Here is a 15867-nt window from a genome sequence, read left to right as displayed (position 1 = left end):
GCAGTTGCAATCTTTACCATTTCATCCAAGCAGAATTCCGCATGTGTGAATCTTGGGTTATGTGTGTTGACTGACTGTTTAACTATTGTTATGATCTCAGCAGACATTCTAGCGTTTAAAGAGAAATTGAACGCCCGTGATTAACGGAAAGAACTACATCGCACGATTTCACATTTTTAGACAAAAAATGAAACAAAGCAAATTAACACTATAGTTTATCGACTTAGAGTATAAATCCAGATCCTCATTTTACTTCCCAATTCCCTTATACCAAGAGTTCCCTTATACTTTACAAGATTTTGAGGTTTCATTTGCTTCTCCTTCTGGGACCATACCAAGTGTGCCACAACTCTCTGAAATTCACATTGATTTATCCCCAGTGTTCTAACTATTCTCCGAGGTATAAGATTTCATGGGCACCCTTCCATTAGCTGTTGGCTAAACAATCCTTCAAAATCTTATGAATGTGGTTTTCTCAATCCCTACAGTGCAAAAGGAGGCCATTCGGGCGGCACGGTTGCACTGCTACCTCACAGTGCCAGGGGCCCTATTCAGTCACCCACACCTTGGGTGACTGTCTGTGTGGAGTTTGCTTGCTCTCCCAATTTGCATGTTCTCTCCTTCTGCGCTATAGGGATTCTATGGCTCATCGAGTCTGCACCGACCCTCTGAATGAGCACCCTACCTAGGCCCACTGCCCCGCCCTATCCCCTTAAACCCACCAAACCTGCACATCTTTGGACTGTGGGAGGAAACCGGAGCACCCGGAGGGAGGGAAACGTGCAAACTCCACACAGAGAGCCTCACTGATTTTTAAAAATCGGGAACACCCAAGGTTCCTAATGGCCTCTATGCTTCATAGGAATTAGGAGCAGAAGTAGGCAATTCAGCCCTTCAAGCCTGCTCCGCCATTCAATCAGATCATGGCTGACCTCTTCCTGGTCTCAACGCCACCTGTTCCCCATATCCCTTTAACCCGTTTTTCATCAGGAATATATCTATCTCCCTCTTGAAAACATTTAATGATTCGGACTCCACCGCAGCGAGTTCCACAAATTCACCACCCTCTGCGAAGTAGTGCCTCCTCATCTCAGTTTTATATCTACCGCCTCTCAGTCTATATCTGTTACCTCTTGTTCTATATTTCCCTACAAGGGGTTCATTTGGTCTACATTTATTTTATCAATCCCTTTTAGTACTTTATATCCCTTGATCAGATCCCCACTCATCCTTCTAAACTCCAGGAAGTATAAGCCCAAACTGTTTAATCTGTCCTCATACGTCAATCCCTTTCCCCCCAGAATCACCCCTTCATCCCTGGAATCAATCTGAACCTCCTCTGAACTGCTTCCAGTGCCACTACATCCTTCTTCACTTTAGGATACCAAAACTAGACACAGGACTCCAGATGTGGTCTCACCCAACATCCTATACAATTGCAGTAATACTTTTCTACTCTTATACTCCAGTCCTTTTCAATAAACGCTAACATTCCATTTGCCTTTCTTATGACATTTTGTACCTGTATACAGACTTTCTGCGATTCATGAACAAAGACACCCAGATCCCTCTGCCCAGATGTATTTTAAATCCGGTTTCCATTTCGATAATAATTTGCCTAACTAACCTTCTTGCCCAGCATGTGAACAGGCACAGTCTGATTTTTCCCAGTCTGCTCCCACAGCTGCTGGCAGTTCTACCACCTTCTAGCTCTAAATAAATTGACTGCTGACTGCCTGTTTCAGTGATGTACTCACAGAGATATATTAAAACAAAGAAATCTCCCTAACCCCCATAGCCCATCTCCCCATAGCAATGTGGAATAATTTGGTTGCTCCAACTAAATATGTAAGCAAATTATATTTTACCTGAAAAATATCGCATTCATTATGTGACCCACATGAATAAAAAATTTTTTTTGAAGGGGCAATTTAGCATGGCCAATCCACCTAACCTGCACATCTTGGGGTTTGGGGGGAGAAACCCACGTAGACACGGGGAGAATGTGCAAACTCCACACGGGCAGTGACCCAGGGCCAGGAACGAACCTGGGTCCTCAGCGCCATAGGCAGCAGTGCTAACCACGGTGCCACCATGCCGCCAACCACACATGAATAATTTATATCTCTAATAGAATTAATGGCTCTACTAGGTAACCCCTTTATTTATGTGGTGGCTTGAGACATACACTAGAGGCTTCCAGTAATAAACAAGTGGTTTATTGATGAAAGGCAAAAGCAGTTAGATAACAGGCACAGAACATCATACAACAGGTCTTTACACTTCTGCTCCCTGGTCGACACTGCCCTGGGTCCTGCTCCCAGGGCCCCCCACATACTCCCAATTGGCATCAAATCCTAGGTACGTCACCTCTGAGGCCTGAAAAGTACATTTTTCACATTTTAGGCAGATCCCTGCATCACAAAACCTCTTTAATACTTCCTCTAGGCTGGCCACGTGTTCTTCTGGTGAAATACCAGTGACTAGCATGTCATCAAGGTAAACCTTCACCAAGGGAATTCCCTGAAGGAGATTTTCCATCGTGCGCTGGAAGATAACACAGGCTGAAGCAGTGCTGAATGGCAGTCTGTTATACTGGAAGAAGCCTTTGTGGGTATTGATTGTAGCAAACCTCTGAGACACCACATCCAACTCTAGTTGCATGTAGGCGTGACTGAGGTCCAATTTTGAATAGGTGAGGCCCCCACCAGTTTGGTGTAGAGGTCTTCAATTCTGGGATACCGATCGACCTGGACAGCTTGATTTGTTGTCGGCTTACAGTCCCCACAAATCCTTATCAGCAGATCACATTTAAGAACCGGGACTATCAGCAGCATCCATTCTGAAAGCTAAACCAGCTTGATTATACCCAGCTTTTGCAATCTTTTTAGCTCTGCTTCAACCTTCTGATGCAATGTTTATGATGCTAGTCTGGCTTTGAAGAACTTGGGTGTCGAATCCTGATTGACCTACATCGTGGTTTTTACGCACTTACATAGAACATAGAACGATACAGCGCAGTACAGGCCCTTCGGCCCTCGATGTTGCACCGACATGGAAAAAAAAACTAAAGGCCATCTAACCTACACTATGCCCTTATCATCCATATGCTTATCCAATAAATTTTTAAATGCCCTCAATGTTGGCGAGTTCACTACTGTTGCAGGTAGGGCATTCCACGGCCTCACCACTCTTTGCGTAAAAAACCCACCTCTGACCTCTGTCCTATATCTATTACCCCTCAATTTAAGGCTATGTCCCCTCGTGCTAGCCACCTCCATCCGCGGGAGAAGGCTCTCGCTGTCCACCCTATCTAACCCTCTGATCATTTTGTATGCCTCTATTAAGTCACCTCTTACTTAAGAGGTGACTTAATCTGGCACAATTCTTTGTGGAAAATGTCATCATGCTTCTTTCGGGCATCGTGGCGTCAGATACTTTGAAGATTTCCAAACCCAAGTGCGATTTATCCACATTTGATATTCAGTCTCTAAACCAAACATTATTTTCTAAAACATGCAACGCATGATATCAGATATTCGCGAGACCATGCAGTACATTACGGCTTAGTATGTAGCTCCTTAATCACCGACCAGGGTGTGGCTCCTAAATCGATGAGGGTCCTTATTTCCACACATCTGGACTTCTGTACAGATGACAAGAAAATGAGGACTCCTTAAGAAGTTCCTCTGACTGCTGAGTTGGCTGATTTCAGCTGGGACAACAGCAGGAGCCATAGAAGCTGACTTCAGCAACCCAGGATAAGAAGAGGAAAGGACTATGGATTATAATTGCCATCCCAGCATCCTTTGTTGGAGTTGCATATGTCCAAAGATGTGCAGGTTTAGGTTGATTAGCCATGGTAAATTGACCCTTTGTGTCCAAAAGGGGTTACTGAGATAGGGAGGGGTGTGGGTCTGGGTAGGGTGCTCTTTGGAAGGTTGGTGCCGACTTAATGGGCCGAATGGCCTTCTTCTGCACTTCTGATTATGTCATATGTGTGCATTTTGAGTAGAAACAGGGTGGGGTACCCTTGCCCCTGCTGATTTGGGACTTTATTTTTCCTTTGTAGCATAGCAGAAATGGGATGAAACCTTTTCCCATCGTTTCAACCCTAATCCATTTTCCTGGGTCAGGGGCCAATAGTAATGTGAATTAGACTCCCAAGTGGAAAACCCAGCTGCCATGTCAGAGCCAACTTTTAAATCATAGAATCATAGAATTTACAGTGCAAAAGGAGGCCATTCAGCCCACCGAGTCTGCACCGGCTCCTGGAAAGAGCACCCTACCCAAGGTCAACAACTCCACCCTATCCCCATAACCCAGTAACCCCACCCAACACTAAGGGCAATTTTGGACACTAAGGGCAATTTATCAGGGGCGGAATTCTCCGAACCCCCGCAGGGTCGGAGAATTGCCAGGGGCCGGCGTAAATCCCGTCCCCGCCGTGGCCGGAATTCTCCGCCACCCGTGAATTGGCGGGTGCGGGAATCGCGCCCCGCCGATCGGCGTGCCCCCCGCGCCGATTGGGGTACCCCCGCGGCAATTCTCCAGCACGCGATGGGATTGAAGTCCCGCCACTGACAGGCCAATCACGCCGACGTGGTTTAAACCACCTCTGGTGCCGGCGGGATTGGCGACGCGAGCAGGCCCCCAGGGTCCTGGGGGGGGCGCGGGGCGATCGGACGCCGAGGGGTGCCCCCACGGTGGCCTGGCCTGCGATCGTGGCCCACCGATCGGCGAGTGGGCCTGTGACATGTGGGCACTCTTTTTCTTCCGCCGCCACGGCCTCTACCATGGCAGAGACGGAAGAGACCCCCCCCACCGCGCATGCGCCGGTGGTGACGTCAGCAGCTGCTGATACACCAGCGCATGCACGGACTGGCGAAGGCCTTTCGGCCAGCCCCGACACCAGGCGGCATAGCACCAAAGGCCGTTGGCACCAGTTTTGGCACCGGCCGGCAGAGTGGAAACCACTGCGGCGCGGGCCTAGCCCCTTACTCCGCACCTTTAGGGAGGCCCGACGCCGGAATGGTTGGCGACACTCCGCTACGCCTGGACCCTCCTCCCCGCCGGGTAGGACAGAATCCCGGCCTTGTTTTTACACATCAGCCATAAGGAAATGCAAAGCTGTTCGAAATCTAAACATTGCAACATGTACAAGTTACAAGGCATGTGATCCTGTAATGTAATAATATCAATGCTATTATGTGTATTGGTTCTAACCAAATATCATGGATTTAGGAAAGCATTAGGGTTTGACTATATCTGTGGCATTGTTGGAAGTGGAATACAATGTCCCCAGGATATTGTCGATGCCAAAAATTAGCAGGGTTCAGCATTCCAGTTAATATCCTTTTTATTATGGGACATGGTGTGCATACAAAATTTAAAGTGTAAAATTAGAATTGCCGAGAGGCAGAGGAATTTAATTTTGCCATTTTTCTGATTAGTATCTCCTACTGCCTGAGAACTTATTAATGTAACTTCTTCATCTTGAGAGTAATAAATTGCCCAACTAGGTTCATAATTAAATCAACCAAAGAGAAAGGCACATTCTTCCTCAAACCGCTCTTCGTCTAGAGAATGCAGCAGCTTACTATTCATGCTTTGTAATTATCTGACTCATTCTGTCACGGGTGTATCTCTTGTAATTACCTATTATTGCATCCAAGTCTGGGCAGATATTCCATTGTATTAAACATGATTATTCGCACCATACACATTCCAAGTTGCTCTATTCACCGTCCTTGCGGTGAATTACATTCACTTTTTAATAGACTTTATTTTCTCCCTTTCTTAAGGCAATCTCTAAATCTCCTCCTCCCTTTAGCATTGGCTATAAGATTAGGCAGCTCCCAAAATTCAAGATTATAATTTCTTACTCCAAATTGAACGTAAAAATATTCCCTTTTAAAATAAATTAATCAAATTTGCTGCCATCTTTCCTCTATTTCCCAGAAGGCATTAACTAGGATAGAAGGTGTTGACATGGCAGAGCTCCTGAATCATTGACTACAATACAGTTCCTGGAGGCTCTAGGGCGGAGAGCAACTAATTTAAATAATTAAGGCCCCTATTAGGGCCGCATTAGTGACAACAGCAACATACATATGAAATTGGATACGTGACAGGAAACAGGGAGTAGTGATTAGTGGTTGTTTATCTGACTGGAAGAAGGTTTATAGAGAGGTTCCCCTGTGGTCAGTGTTAGGACCCCTGCTCTTCCTTAAATGTGTTAATGACTTCGACCTTAGCGTGTAGGGTACAATTTCAAAATTTGCGGGTGACACAAAAAGTGGAAGAATTGTGAACTCTGAGGAGGATTGTGTTAAACTTCAGAAAGGACAAACACAGCTTAGTGGAATGGGCAGACAAGTGGCAGATGACATTTAATACAGGGAAGTATAATATTATTCATTTTGGTAGGACAAATAGGAAGAGGCAATATAATTTAACGGGTTCAATTTTAAAGGGGATGCAGGAGCAGAGGGACATGAAGGTTTGTGTGCATAAGCCATTGAAGGTGGCAGGGCAGGTTGAGGCACGAGTTAATAAAGCATTTGGGATCCTGGGCGTTGTAATAGGGGCATAGGGTACAAAAGCCTTGAAATTACATTAAACCTGTATAAAATGCTCGTTCAGCCCCAACCAAAGTATTGCACCCAGTTCTGGAAACCACACTTTGGGAAGGATTTGAAGGCATTGGAAACAAGCACGAGAATAGTTCCCATAATAAGAATCCTCTGTTATATAGATTAGTGAATCTGGTGCTCATCTCCTCGATGGTGGAGAGGAGAGTTGATCAGGGTATTCAAATATTGAAATGCCTGGACATGTAGATAGGGAGAAACAATTCCCATTGGTGGAAGGATCGAGAACTAGAGAGCATCTATTTAATGCAATTGGCAAAAGAAACAACAGTGACAAGAGGAAAAACATCTTTACGCAGCAAGTGATTAGGATCTGGACTGCATGCCTGGGGGTGTGGTGGAGGCAGCTTCATTCGTGGCTTTCAACAGACTTCAATTGTTATCTGAAAAGGAACAAATTGTAGGACTAAGGGGAAAGGGTGGAGGAATGGCAGTAGGTGAATTGTTCCTTCAAAAGGCCAACAGAGATACGAGGGGCTGAATGATCCCCTTCTTTGTTGTAAAGAACGTATGAGTGGCTCCCCCCGCCTGCCACATGCGAAGGCTGCCAGCATCCCTCGGCCATCCAATATTTTAGAGTATAATGCAAGAATATTACAAAATAAAACACCAACAAGAAGCGAGAAGAAAAATGTTTAACATACGTGAGTACAGAATGGAACAACAGAACAACATTACAACACTGCTCGATTCAATCGTTAGACAGAACTAGATATTCTTTTAAATCCACCAAAGACCGAGGGAGGAGGAGATAAAGTCATGAAGATGTGATAAAACGGTGCACACCCCCTCCAATGCCGCACAAGTTCAGAATCATCACAAAAAATCAGGATACATTTCCCGCAACGTGATTGGGCGCGCACCAACCTCCAACTCCCTCAGCCCCAGCAGCGCTAAAGGCACCAACAACCCATCACAACCTCCTCTCCTGGGATATCAGACCCGTCTGCACCCATGTAGGAGCCATGAACAGATTCATCATACCCACCCGTTCGAAAAACAAAAGAAAATACGTGAAAACCTCAGTTCTAAGGAGAAATTACGTCCATGCCATACAACGCAACTTAATCCCAATCCAGGCCCAGAGCAGTACCAAAACCATTCCATGCATTTGTGGAGAGAGGACCAGCAACAACATGTTCGGATAACAATCAAACACTCAGGGCCTCCCATAGAAGAAAAATAAGGAAAAAAGAGCAAGAGCTACAAGAACTAACCCATTGAAAACGAAAAGATCAGGACCCAACCCAGACTGCACATTTTCCTGCCGTCCGCCAAGTGCCCAGAAACGAGGAGAAGAACAGGCCGCTCAATCAACAAGAAGATTTCCCATCCCCCAGGTGGATAACACGATATCCACCAAGTGCAGAGCTCGGTCCACCCCCGTGCAACCGTGAATCAAAACCCAGACTCCCAGGCACTCTGAAAAGTTACACCTCAGGCCTCCAGGGGAAACAGGGCTGATTCCTCTTCCCCGGAACCAGCAGGAACCCCGCCCAACCCCCCCCCCCCCCCGGAATTTACTAGTGATCTTTAATGATCTCAGTAGAACAGCAGTTGAGTGCAAAGGATGACCTCAATTCCCTGACTACTTGGATAAATTAAGCTTTTTACAAAATATATTAATTGCCAGTATTTCCAGCAACTCATTCTGGCAAATATATGGGCCGAAAATTTCAGCAGTGCTACGGAAGACCAAAATTTCAAAAGGTTGGCTGGATTACTCCTGACGCAGCCCCTGTGTCACCCCTTGACTGTAAGGATGCTAGCCCGGGTGCGCCATACATGCACAGAAGCATGCAAAGTGGTCCAACAATGTTTAACACTGATTTGGCGCTCAACTGCCATATTGCACCTCCCAGTTTCTGTTAACAACTTATTTTAGTTGTCTCAGCTGATCGCGAGATTCCCCCTCCTTCCAGATGTTCCCCAGCCCCTAGCATTATTTAATGGGATCACCAGATCCTGCTTTGCAGGATACCTTTGAGCAGCTCTTGGCTTTGAGGGCCTAGCTATGGACTACACAGCCTAAGCATTGGTGACTGCAGACAAGGCTGGTTGGCTGAGAAGTTTCAGCAGGGACACTGACAAGAGTGGCAGTAGATGAATGATGTAATTCAGAGAGAGAACAGCAGAGTTGTACGCCGTGGATACAATGCCATTCCCATGAGGTGACCGCTCCAGTAGTCTCAGTGGAGCACAGATTTCTGCCCTACTGTACTGTGAGAGCCTGCTTGCCCCTTGGAGCACTGAGATCTGCAGTCTGAGCTCGCATGGCACCAAACTGCATTTGTATAGCAACAAGCATCTCTCCCATCACCTCAGTCTGAGCTTCCGCTGAAGCACTGAGACATTGGCTGGCTCCTGCCTGTGTTGTAATGGAAGCTGGGACACGGACGCCAGGTGCAGTGTCACAGTTGGGTCTGTTAGTGCTGTCGTGAAGCTGGTCACCACCTCAACTCTGGAAAGGATGAGCTTGAAACTCTGTGCAAATCCCTGTGCGAAGTAGAACTGGACTTCTCTATGGCTGGCCAGGTGGCATATCTTGGATAACTGAAAACAAAAACACAGAAAATTAGTGTGTAATCACCTACATCTTTCACTTCATACTACATTGCAGGTTGAGAGTGAATCGGATTTTAGAAGGCTTAAGGCAGGGACATACCACAATCCTGAATGTTCTCAGCAATGCTAGATAGAGTGGCCTTTCTCCCAGTTGGCCCTGTGATGTGGAGCATCGTCTCCTACAAAGGTCACAGCAGATACATGCCTGAGCCCAATTGCTTCTGTGTTGCTTCCTGACATTATGAACAACAATGTCTGGAAAGTGAGAGGGAAGAATGTCAGTATGTTGTACTGTGTTTGGGTAACGTGCCTGCTGAAGAGCTGGATGTATGCGAAAGCTGCAAGAGGTGGATGTGAGACAGACAGTCTTGGTAAGTGTGTGAGGGTGAGGTGGAGAATCTGAATGTTAGGCGTGAGTTTGGATTGTTGATGGGTGCGCAATAGGGCTATGGTGCATTGAGCAATATAAGAGTTTGGTGGTGGGTAGGAGAAATAATTTGAAGACATATTCACTGACCATGACCACCTGTGTTTACGTCAACAAATAAAGGATAGTGAGAGATTGTCAGTGTTAGATTGTCACTTAGTGTCTGTGGGAAATGGATAATCGTCTATAGTACATTCCTGGCAGTGTTAAGGGAGTGCAATTTATTGATGGTTATCTTTGAAGGTATTCCATGAAGAGGCTGATTATTAATCTGTGTATAACGACAGATGATGCGTGTTTCTGATACAATCAGTAATTTGCAATTGGGATGCTCATTTTGTCTGTAAAATTGCATAAATTTTCAGCTCAAATCATCGCCAAATTCTTGTGAGGACAATATTTTCCAAGTCTGTGAGAGCATTAAAATGAAAAGCTGATGCATCTCTACCACTTTTTCTCCCTGCGGTTCACTTCCAAACTAATTTTTTTTGCACAGACACAAAATAAATTTTCGCCTTTGATTGACTCACTGTTGGAAGTCAATTAAAAATGCAGTTTAAGAGATTTAGTATATTTCCAAAGATCAGACCCACATTGAAAATCATTCTCAGTGATATAATCCTGGATTAAACACCAAACAGCTGAAAGCATTTGCTGTCATTATCCCTTTGAAACTGACTGCGACGTCTGGGTTGGATTCCGAGCCCCTGCCCGGGTCAGGAATGAAGGTGGACAGGCACTAAAAATAGCTGTTTCCAGGCTCCACTCTGCCCCTAGACTATTTTCCTGAAGGGGGCGGGCTACTTACAGATTCAACTGGCTACTTACAGATTCAACAACACGCTTTAAAATGAGGAGATAGAGGTTGAAATGGTGGTTTAGGTTAAACTGATTTATGCTGAGGGTGGTGTATGTATGGAGCAACTTGCTAAAAGAGGTCAGGAGATTAATTTGATATGCAAGTACAAGAAAAAGTTGGGTAAACATCTGGGAGGGTGGGGGAAGAGGTGTATGAGCTCTTTTGTGGGATATATTACTTAGACACTCGGACCAACTAGATAGATAACATTGTCTTTTTGGGGCTATTCACTCCTATGATTAATTTTAAGTTTAGAATGTTATTTCCCAAGATTAGCATATTCAATAGTTTCTTTAACTCTCCCATTAAAAACACAAAAGAATCCCAAAAGTCATATTGGCTGTCAGCTACTTTTAGTACAGTATCTTCACCTTACTGTCCTTTATAATTTTCTAAATTCCAGAGTTTTACCAGGAACCGCAGATTGACAAGGGGAAAATAACTGGCGCTCTTCTCCAGATTGCTTAGGATGCAGAGTCATATTGGACCCTAAACTTTAACTCTGTTTCTCTCTCCACATATGCTGCGTTTCTCCAGCACTTTTTATTTTTATTTATTGCAATACAGTGATCCTTGTTGCAAATATATGTAAAGTGTCGGCTGAGGACTTGACCAGTCTCCTCCTTGCTGCCTTCCCTTTAACCCCTTCCCCCCACTGGAATAAATAGTCTGTCAGCCTCTGTCTTGGCTTCCAGTTAATGTGGGACAATTTGGAAAAGTATTGTAAAGTTATTGATACTCAAGCACATATGGAGGAGATTAGTAACAGCAGAGCACTCAAAAAAATGAAAACACAAGGTCATGAATTCCAATGGAGATTATTCCGATTTAATTCAAATTTTTGATGCAAGACCTTTATAATATGATTTTCCACTCATGACACTCGCCACAACTCAAATCACTTCATGCTTACTTTATTCAGAAACAAAATTCCGACCACAGAAACCTCCACTTAAAAAACCCTCAAATTATTGCCCTTGGAAATACCAGAAGAAACACACTAAAAAGAACATGCTATTTCTATGGAATTCTGAACTTTTGACGATATTGAGGAGCTCTCAGAGCAGTTTTGCTGCACACTTTTATTGTTGCTCAAACATACATGTGAACCCACTCGGAATCCTTAAATGTCCCCCAGTCCATGAGAAAACAGTTGGCACTAATACTACTCTTGGGCTGAATTTTTCCAGCTCACTGGGGTCAGGGTGGGAGGCGGAGCTGGCAACATGGTGGTGGAAGGTGAAATGAAAATCGCTTATTGTCACGAGTAGGCTTCAATGAAGTTACTGTGAAAAGCCCCTAGTCGCCACATTCCGGCGCCTGTCCGGGGAGGCTGGTACGGGAATCGAACCGTGCTGCTGGCCTGCTTGGTCTGCTTTAAAAGCCAGCGATTTAGCTTTGTGAGCTAAACCGGCTGGGAGGGGAGTACAACACCTTCCTGCCATTGGACATATTGCCAGTAGCGTGAACCTTAGTGATGTGTCCACCAACTGGGCAGCCAATTGAACTGCTTAATGGTCAAAGTATAGTCCACTACCTGCTCCTGCGGGCATTTTTCCCACATTTGTAGAGCCAGCTGCCACATGGGGGGACTGCTAGGTCAACACTGACAGGACCCCAGTAGGTTCCTCGGGCGGCATCCTTCTTTATGGTTACTTCATCTCTGTGGGCCCCATCTGGGATCCACCCCTGCAGCAAAGGTTTGACCAATGCACCACAACTTTCCTCCTCTCCACCTGATCACCTAGTTCTGGCATTCCCACAAAAAACCTACCAGCTCTTCGAGGAGCCCCAATCTTATAGCTGCAGCCTCAGTAGTGGTCACCGTCAGCAGAAGAAATTATGAGTGGGCTCCCCTCCTGAATTGAATAGAAGTCCTAGTGACGGCCTGTCCATTGTCTGCCACCAGCAATGTGCCACTCCAGGGTCCTGATACCTAAAAAAAACGGGATGGGTTCCCGCTCTCAGCCCTGGCATCAGGACATGACAATCAGCGAGATAATTTGGCTCTTGGAGGTTAAATTGAATGTCACAAAGGCCTCAATTGACTGCAAAACAGAAGCAGGAGTTTTTTTCTAAGGAGTTTCACACAACATAGTACCTGTACCATACTGGGGCCTAACATCAGGCTGTGTTGTGTTTTCATTATCATTACAGCATTGGTGGGATGCAACACTAAAGTTAAAGTTGTTGCCTTTTTTACCTGCTATTAATATGGCAATCAATAAGGCTGCCCTTCTTTCTTTAGATATCGATATTATATTGCTCAGAGTCACCAGGTATCAAATGATACCACCACAACGTTCAACGGGGTATCGATCAAAGAGCCAAACACCAGTTAGTTAATTCAATATCAAGGGTGCTTTATTTACACACACAATTATCATGCAACATAAACACTACTAGTTAAACTACACCTATCAACCTGTACTAACTTCAGGCACCCGGCATAGGTCAGAGGAACAGTAGCCTTTGTTCGAATCTGGATCTATCGGATCTGGAGAAGTAAGTGCTGCTCAACTGGGCTCATCCATCTGGTAGAGGACGTTGAACTTGAACTTGCTTCTGGTGGTGCTGCAATTGGAGGTAGACATTGCCAGAGCACCAGGTCCAAGAGAGAGCGAACACATGTAGGTCTCTCTCTTTATCCTTGTTGAATTTCGCACTCTTTTGGGCGGTCCTTCAGTTTGGACCCCATTAATTTGGTAGTTCTTGATCACTGCATTTGATTTGAGCCAATCAAGTGCCTTGATGGCCAGGCGTGTCCTAAGCGGTCATTGACCCTGTTGTTGATGCTTCCTGAGTACAGGAAGTGGTGCCGAAAAGTCTGGGATTGTATCGGTTGCTCAAGTATCAAACTTTGGTCTTACGGAGATGGGCCATCAAAATGCTAATCGCTTGGGGGTTTCGATGCTGTCTGGATTCTTCGCTCGCAAATATACATTCAGGCTTTGAGCCTGCCTGAACTTTACATTGTCCATTTTTCCCATTATGCTTTGCGACCATCCATGTTGCTTATTGTAAGTGGCCATCCCAGATGGCTACAAAGTATAAATGCACCCTTCAATAATCACAGTAGCAGTTGAGACCAGACTGGCAGATATTCTGGCAGTAAGGAGTCTCACTTTACACCTCTAATTGCATGCACGTTAGTCTATGCCATAAGAGAGTAGTTGACATATTTATACATGGCATATTCTTACCTCATTACCTTGTTTACTTTAAATGAGTTTATGACTTTCCAAAACAGTAATTAAAGATTTTACAAAAAAAATGTCTGTTTGCAAAGGTTTTGCTTTCTTTTTAAGCCCATGGTTTAAACCCATTTTCAGCCTCCACTGAAGTTTCTTTTAGGGGTGGTAATTGGAGTAATGTAATTATTTTAATTAGCAGGTGGCCTGATGGACTTTGACTGCCACACCCAAAGGAGTCAAAATTGGCCATGAGATCTCTATACTTAAAGGTCAGTCCCCTTAGCATTAAAACACTACAGGGAACTATGTATTTAAAAAATAGCTGAAGTGAATTCTGTCTTTCTAAAGTTCAACTTTATTATGGTTTGCAAGGTCAAATATTTTGGGAGATTTGGTTTGTTGCGGAATGGCAATGAAACTATTTTTGCAAGCAGAATCAGTGAATGTATGCTGCAATACATAGCTGAGCTTTCAGTAATTCCACAGTGCTCAGTCACTGTTAGCTTGACCTTTGAAACCGATTGCCATGTTTCAATGAATTAATCTGATGCACAGCATTGCTGATTAAATACTTGTTTAATCCTACTCAAATAATAATTGTTTTATTTCGCACTGAAGGGTACAAAGGAGAATGTTCCCTAAATATTTCAAACTATTTAATGATAATGTTGATTTTGTGCAAGAGGTTCCAATGATCCACAAACCTCGGCAGTCTTAAAATTCTTCTTTTGACGACTCGTAAATTCCTCAAGTTCACAATTGTATTTAATCTTTGTCCCTCCTCTGCTCCAATCTGCTCGTTTAGTTGGCAAACTTGTCAGTCTCCCCTAATACTGACAAGGTGCTGTTTTGAAAACTCTTGTTCTCAGTCTCTCCACCCCCCCCCCCCCCCCCCGCAGAACATCCTGCAGAAAAGAGCCCGACATTTAATGAATCCTCTGGTGACAGAGCTGAGATTACTAATTTGACCCTGCATTCCACGCCGCTAACACCAAATTACAGATTCACTTTTTCATCTCTGCAAGCCAACACATAACTAAATATTTCTTCATAAAATCATCCAAACCTTTTGACCATTGACTTCTGGGAACCATGTGGGGAAATGAAAAGTGGCTTCTGAGAGGTTTGGGCTGACATTTTCCATGGTCTGCAGGGTCTAACTAATGTTAGGTCTGCCCGTGTTTGTCAATGGGCACTCAGAATGTAAAACTTGTATTCATATTGCATCTTTCACTATCTTGTGAAACCTCGAAGCCCAGCTACTCACCGGCGGTATGCATCTTTTCTTGGCCCATGGGGAGTTTCGCTGCCCCCCCCCCCCCCCCCCTTTCCCCCCCCCCCCCCTTCCCCCCCCCCCCACCCCCACCGAGGCCACAGTTTAGTCGATTTCCTCTCCTCAGATTTCGGGCGCCATTTTCTTTTTTTTTAATAAACAATTTTATTGAGGTAGTTTTTGGCTTTGTAAACAGTTACAGACATCAACTGAAAGAAAGCAAAAATGTGCAAACACCATGTACATTCAATACTTCAATCGTAACATACTGCACAAGCCCGCTCCTCTCCCACCGGTACTACCCGCCAATTTATCCCTCCTACGCTGACGCTCAACTCTCCCGCAAAGAAGTCAATAAATGGTTGCCACCTCCGGGCAAACCCCTGTACAGATCTCCTCAAGGCGAACTTAATTTTTTCCATACCCAGGAAACTCGACATGTCCGCAAGCCACAACTCAGTCTTCGGGGGCTTTGAGTCCCTCCACGCCAATAGTATTCGTCGCCGGGCTATCAGGGAAGCAAAGGCCAAAACATCGGCCTCTTTCTCCCCCTGGACTCCCGGGTCTTCCGAAACCCCAAAAATTGCCACCCCTAGACCCATCGCCACCCTTGTTTTTAGCATCCAGGACATGACGCCCGCAAATCCCTCCCAGTATCCCCTAAGCTTAGGGCATGCCCAAAACATGTGAACGTGGTTCGCTGGTCCTCCCGCGCACCTAGCGCATTTGTCCTCTATACCAAAGAATTTGCTCATCCGAGCCACCGTCATGTGGGCCCGGTGAACGACCTTAAATTGAATCAGCCCGAGCCTGGCACATGTCGTGGTCGAATTTACCCTACTGAGGGCCTCTGCCCACAGCCCGTCCTCCATTTCCCCGCCTAGCTCCTCCTCCCA

The 15867-nt window shown here is 45.2% G+C and overlaps 1 protein-coding gene across 6 annotated transcripts in view; it reads left to right on the top strand.

The window, feature by feature from the left end:
• Window positions 1–15867, top strand: part of napepld (N-acyl phosphatidylethanolamine phospholipase D) — a 75645-nt gene that overhangs the window by 31978 nt on the left and 27800 nt on the right. The window lies entirely within an intron of this gene.

Source organism: Scyliorhinus canicula, chromosome 11, assembly GCF_902713615.1.
Source record: "Scyliorhinus canicula chromosome 11, sScyCan1.1, whole genome shotgun sequence".
NCBI lineage: Eukaryota > Metazoa > Chordata > Chondrichthyes > Carcharhiniformes > Scyliorhinidae > Scyliorhinus > Scyliorhinus canicula.
Note: the sequence above shows the minus strand (reverse complement) of the source record. Positions and strands in the feature narration are given on the sequence as shown.